This window comes from Camarhynchus parvulus, chromosome 10 (assembly GCF_901933205.1).
Source record: "Camarhynchus parvulus chromosome 10, STF_HiC, whole genome shotgun sequence".
NCBI lineage: Eukaryota > Metazoa > Chordata > Aves > Passeriformes > Thraupidae > Camarhynchus > Camarhynchus parvulus.
Genome location: NC_044580.1, coordinates 1,001,132 through 1,007,911, shown reverse-complemented (window position 1 = coordinate 1,007,911; position 6,780 = coordinate 1,001,132).

Sequence of the window (6,780 nt, the reverse complement as noted above, 5' to 3'; positions counted from 1 at the left end):
AGCTTAAAAGGAGGTATTAAAACCAGAGTCTTTATTCCCTGGACTTTTTCCAATTTATTACCTTTTTTTCTGCTTTTGACCTTTGGCTATTTGAAAATTTCATAAGAGAATATTCTAAAAAATTACTTCTTAGTAAAAAAAATGCACAGAAAGTTCGAATTACATGCCAAAAAGGCTTGGCTATTTTAACATAATATGGAAATCTCATCCTTCTTGTGATAGTGCCACTCTGCAACAATACTCTTGAGCATCCTGCAGTTTGGTCCAGTTTCCAGGCAACCTCTGTGTCCTATGCTGCTCAGCTTGGGAGAGGAGCCATCACAAGCACCAAAGGGGCAGCTGTTGGCGGGAGGTTTGTGCCATGGATGCTCAGAACATTGCAGCCCTCCTCCTTCCCTGTGCACAGGACCTGCCAGCTGCTGGCCTGGGAGCAGGGCTCTGCCAAAGGAGAGCTGAGCACCGACCTCAAGCAGCAGCTGGGCACAGGGAGCTCTGGGGAGCTGGGCTGGGCAGCAGGGGGAAAGCACTCGCTGGCAGGGGTGCAGAGGGCATGGCCAGGAGCAGCAAGCCTGGCTGGTGCAGGGCAGAGCCAGCACGGGAGCCTGAGAGGGCAGAGCAGCCCCCAAAGCTGACTGAGCAGGGAGCAAACGTGTGCCAAGGGAACAGTCATGGGAGGGTTTGGTAGGAACTTGTTAGCTGTTGTCCTCTTAAAGCTGCATTTACACAAAGTTCTGAGGGAAAAACTTCTGGGTAAATCCTCGTTTATCCACACTACAATTGTTACAGAAATAATTCAGGGGAAATGAAGTGCATAACCAGAGGTCCTGACTCTGTTTCTCAGTTGTGAGTTACACCCAAGCAGTCTGTCCTCACAGCACGTGTCCATCAAGTGGTTTTACCCCTACTGGGAACTTCAACAGCTCTCAAAGAAAAACTCAAGACATCATTCCCAGTGTTGTCTTCATTAGACTGGCAGTTGCAAAGTTCTGTGGAAACAGATTCACAGATTATTCTAAACCAGAAGATATTAGATTCATTTTAGGCCTGAAGACTTGATGTCTCCTGTCAGGAAGAATATTTGGTTTGGCATCTCATTGCAGGGGCTTGGGGATTGTTTTTTCCTTAAAACTTTAATAGCATCTCTATTCCTGTAGACTCAAAAATGTGGATTCTTTCATAAAGATCTTTTCTCATAACACCTAGACAAGTTTATACAAATTGTCCTGCCTCCAAATAGTATCATACATTACTAATATTACTCTGCTTTTCTCTGGGCAGTAAAGATTCTTTGTAGCTCTAATTTGTACAAAGTACTATCTGTGTCAGTGCTGTGCTTTGTCCACAGAATCACATTTCTAATTGGAATAATCAATTTTGGGTTATTGTTGAATAATAGGTGGGAAATTATCCACCTTTTTTCACCAGCATTGTGTACGCTCAGTGGTGATACATTTGTTTATTTATTTGATTTCACAAAATATCCAATTCTGAACTCATAAAATGTCTACCAATATGGAGGGCACTCAGGATTTAAAAAGATAAAAGGTTTCAGAAGCAGGGGTCTCTAGAGTTCTGTCTGCAGACTGTACACAGAGTATAAAATAAACCCTATAAATGGTGTAAATACAGAATGATCACTTGGAAATAAAGGGCATTTTGAAAGTAGTGTTGTTAAATTTGATTTGTGCCAAAGTCAGAAGTATCAAAAAATAAAATCAAAATTCCACTATTTCAAATGTTTTTTCCCCCTTTTCTCAGCTTTCCCCCTTTTCTGCAGCTGCTAATTTTACAAGCTATTCTGCTTGCAGGAACAGCAAATGTGAACCACAAACATCAATGAATTGCACTTAACATGGTTCCCAGAACAGATTTCTGAAGGCACCACAATGTGAAGTTGTGGGTAATTGAGGCCTCGGGGCATTCTTGTCCCTTGATCTTTACCTGGTTATAGAACCTCATCTTCTGATGCCAAATCCCATTAGGATACCCCAAAATGACAGATGGCTCTGCCTAACTGCCAGTTGGCACAGATGTGATCCTTGGTTTTGGATAAACAATAGGATGCCTTTTTCACATGTAGTAACCTAAATTTCCCCAGCCAGAGCATAGCTGCTCTGTGACAACAACGCAGGTTGCTTTGCATAAATTCAGAGCAATGTGTATGAGTGCATGTAGAAACATGTCTGTGAAATTTCTCTGAAGCAGAATTACAGATCTGGGCCCTGGAAAGTGGTACTGACATAAGACAAGGTGTGAATTTTAAACCACTCATTTTTCTAATGTAACTCCTCCTGCAGAGCATCCTGACTACTGAGTTCTGCTGTAGTTAAGCTGGAGAGAGTGTCTGAGTGAGAGAGAATGGCAGGACAGCAGTGACTGAAACACACCAGCACAGCACAGGAAACATTGCTCTACAGCCTGGCCCATGGGCTCATCTGAAAATGTGTGCACATTATTCAGATAGCTATTGGCAAATGTCTTATTAAACATTGTAAGGGTAAATGCAGCCTCCCAAAACGACTCAAGCAGACCATTTAACCTTCCTATTATACAGTTGGTAAACAATGAATATTAACACAAAGCAACCATTTCCATATCCAAGGATATGGTACCTTGCTGTTAAATGTATTCTGCATGACTTTTATTATTGCTATTAGTGACTCTTCTAGCTGAGAAATAGCAAAACTGTAAAGTCTAGAGGAAGCACAGCACAGAGGAAAAGGACATCTTTAGAAGGCAAAAGAGTTCCTACATAAGTGGGTACAGGAGTGGTTCATGGTGTTTCTGTACTTTAGTCCTGCTATTCATGTAGGATTTGATGGTTACCCTGGATCAGTGTTTATATCCAAGGCTGTTTGCTCTTTGGAAGCACAATTCCCAGCATCTGTGTACCCACAGACAAATGCATTTCCAAAATCTCCAGTGAGCCTGGCATTCTCAGATTCTTAGTACTGAGGCTGAGACAGATCTGTTGAACTTTCAGAAATGTGAAGCCACCTTAACCCCTCACTCCAGCTTCTCTGTTTGTCTCCCCATGAACAATGAGAAATCAAAGAATTTGGACTTTGCTGCTTGCTTTGAAAATTTAGACACCATGGTACAAATTCCCAGAAGCATTTCTCAGTCTGCAGTCACTGCACCTCCAGTGTTTCTGGGAATCTACTTGAATATTACTTAAACAATAACCATAAATCCTTTCAGTCTGCTTCCCCTGGGCTGCAAACAGCAGAATGGCTCCTCACAAGCTGCCATGTGACAGCCTGCTTGTGCTGCTTGGGGACTTTGCTCTGAGCAGCACAACTTGTTCCAGATTGGTGGGGAAAGCTAAGCTGTAAGGGCAGTGACAAAAAGGCCACAGACCTAGTCAGGATGCTGAGGAAGCCAAGGAAAAATTTCAGTCTGGGAGAATTCTGTGAAGTGTTTGGAACCTCCTGGAGACATTACTCAATATGTAATGTTAAGGTTTCTACCAATGATTAATTCATAAAAGGTTTCTAATCCCACCTTCGAGTAATTTGCAACACTTGTATTGACATTCAGGTGAGATAGATGAACTTTTCATTTACTAAAAAAATCAAATGTAGGTTTCCCTGAAATTTGAAAGGGAGGAAAGTAGGACAGCATTAGTAGCTGATGGACAGCCAAAATTTTATTGGTCAGATCTGCTGAGAAATTGTTTGGACTGAATCCTGCTCCCATGGGAGGAAGAAAGAAAATTTGAACATAACAAATCTTGGTCTCTGAAAAAATAAAGTTTTATATATATAATATAGATTATATATAATGCTATATAAAAGCCTAGAAAGTCAGTTTCAAAAACAGTTAAAAATTTAGCTCATTGCTGGTAGTGTTTCCACCACTGATGTAATGAATTCTGGATATCCCCTTTCTGTCTTTCCCAGACATGACAAATATGCTGATTTCATGCACAAGATGAATGAAATATCCTCTGGAGAGGGTAAATGAGTACATGTGAGTGTTGGAATTGAGGTTATCCAGTGCCTGGCCAGGAGACATCCACACATCCCAGCTCCAGCTCAGGATGCTCCTTGCATTAGAGTCTTGGCATCCTCATTGTGTGTCTCTGACCATAAATTCTATTGTGTTTTCTTCTTCAAACACTTCCTGGGTCATCTTGACAAGTTCTTCTGTTTGTTAGAGCAGCTAAAAATATTTGTAGCTGAGAATGGAAACTGTCTCTTCTCAGCATGATGTGAGTCACTGCTTTGTGGGGCACTTGGGTGCCAGGCTCAGCGTGCAGAGCCGGGCACATGGCGAGCGCTCATCCTGTGGGGCCACGGGGATGGGGGTTTGTGTCCACCCAGCAGAAGTGGCCACCCAGAGCTCCTACATGGATGTACAGAGGAATTGAGAAAGTGAATCCTAATACCCATTGCAGTTAACACTGGCTCCTGAGACAAGGAGTTCCTTAATGTTTTTGAGCCTGGTTTTACTGGGCTCGGCTGCCTTGGCTTGCTGAGGGTTAGCCTCAATGAGGATAACAGAGGGAAAGTGCTCACAGTTTGACCATGGACCTGGCTGTTCTCTAGGAGCTGGGAAAGATGGGGCTGAGTGGGGAAGCCTTTGGAAAACACAGGTTGTGCTGGACAAGTGCGTCCCACCTGCCCCTGAAGGGCACCCACAGTGGCAGTCAGGCACCCAGAGGTGCCCTGTGGGAAGGGGACACTAACTCCAGCACAAAGCCCAGCTTCTACTGCAGCAGAAACAACACACAGAATGCCCTTCCTCCTTTTCTGTTTATATCTCCATCATGAGAAATACCCACTTATTGGAATGGTTATTTACATATTTCCTAATTTTTTAGCAACTTCTTGCTTTGACATATTCAGCTAAATGAACAGGGAGAAACTTGCATTTGTTTACTTGTTCTTTTAGAGATAAAACACCTCTGTGCCTCAGCCTTTGAAATACTGTGAGTGATGGGTTTTGAAAGTGAATTTAGAAAATATTCTGAATTAAATATTTATGTTTAAGCTTTTACAAGGCAATCTGAATAAGCCTTTGGGTTTTTTTCCACAGCAGACTTAATTGTGCCTAGCCATATACACGAGTTTGATTCCCTAGCTACAAAAGTAGTCTGTTGTTTTTTGTGGAAAGTTTAAGCCCTCTGTAATCTCTGAGCTAAGGTGTTGAGCTAGGATAAAATTAAGAGGGTTTTGCCCATGAATTACACTTCTAAAGTGATACAGTGTAGATGAGTCCTGAGAGTGCAAGACTACCCGGCTGTAATCCCTGCTAGTTCAGACTAGGTTAAATGCACAATATGCTCACTAAGAATCTTGTGCAGGTTGTGGTATTGACTGTTCCAGGCTTCTTGGTGCTGGGAGAGGGAGTGGAGAGGAGGTGACACGGGCCAGGGGACAGACAAAGGGCTGTGCTCTGCAGAGGGAGTGCAGCGGGCCAGAGAGGAACTGCACGTCCCTGCTGGCAGCAGCAAGAGACAAATCTGGGCCGTTTTGCACTTCCCTGCCTGTCCTCAGAGAACAGAAGCATGAGCTGGTTTTCAGGAGCAAGGGGAAGAAGCCGGGGAGCAGAGGCTAAAAGTGAGCATTCTGCTGGGAGCAAGCAAGGCTCCACTAGATGTCCTTCATGTTCACATAAATGACACGGGCAGATCTCACTGAAAGGGCTGAAAGGCGTTTGCAGGAGGGGAGGGGAGACACAGCAAAGCATGGATCTACGAGCACCTGGGGTTCCTTTCTGCATGAAGTGAATTTGTCTATGGTAGTGAGCGGCTTGCTCAAAAATGTGACCCTTGTCCTTGGAAAATTGTTTTACTTTGTTATAACTACTCTTTAGATTGCTGAAACAAAAAACTAACCCTTTTGAGAGGCTGGTTATGTATTGCAATCATGTTTACATGTTCTAAATATCAGCTGGCTTTTTTTTTACATACTTCAGTATATAATCTTGCTTACATTGACTAAGGTCTCTAGGAAATTCGTGTGGGTGCCAGGAGTTTCCCAGACACAAACTGATGGAAAGCTAATGTTCACTAAGGTTGTGGTGAAAGAAGAAGTTCAGATCCACAGTTCAGATAAGGAAGATGGCATCAATGTCACTGAAGTAGATGATCTTTAGAATTATTAACACTCATATTATTAGTAGTTATTAATAACCCCTTCTTTGGGATATAATGAGATGGGCATAGTGTTCAGTCAGCTTGAGATCTCCAGCTGTGCTCACAGGCTGGGGAAAGCGTTTGTAACCAAATGCAACATTGTGAAGAGGAGTCAGATGGAATTGGTGACATTTATGTACTGAAAAGCAAAACATTAGACCTTTCTTATTGGTTCTCTAGACAGGCTGTGGAGAAGTTGATGGTAAATGTGGCATCCATTGATGCCCTGGATGGTGGACAGCAGATATCTCTAGGAAGACAGAAAACACAGCTCCTGATCTGCTGTTCTCTGCTGGACTGGTGCTTACACCTTCTTCTTTCCACCCAGTTGCATTCTATACTAATAGGAGAACTGAGCTTGGAAAGGGAGAGAAGGAATGGGAAGGATGGAGAAGTCAGAGGAGAGAAAGAAGGAACAGCTGAGGAGCTGATTCTTGGGCAGTGCCTGCTCAGTGTACTGGTAATCCTGTCAGATGTTTAGTTTCAGAAGTTTACCAGGCCTTTTAGTGCCATTTCTGACTACTGTGTGATCTTAGCAGAAATATAGGCAGTTTCTCACTTGGCTGTTTTTTGTCTTTTTTGAATGGTGAGGGATGTAGAATTTTAGCAGCCTATACACCTTAGCAATGTGCACAGAC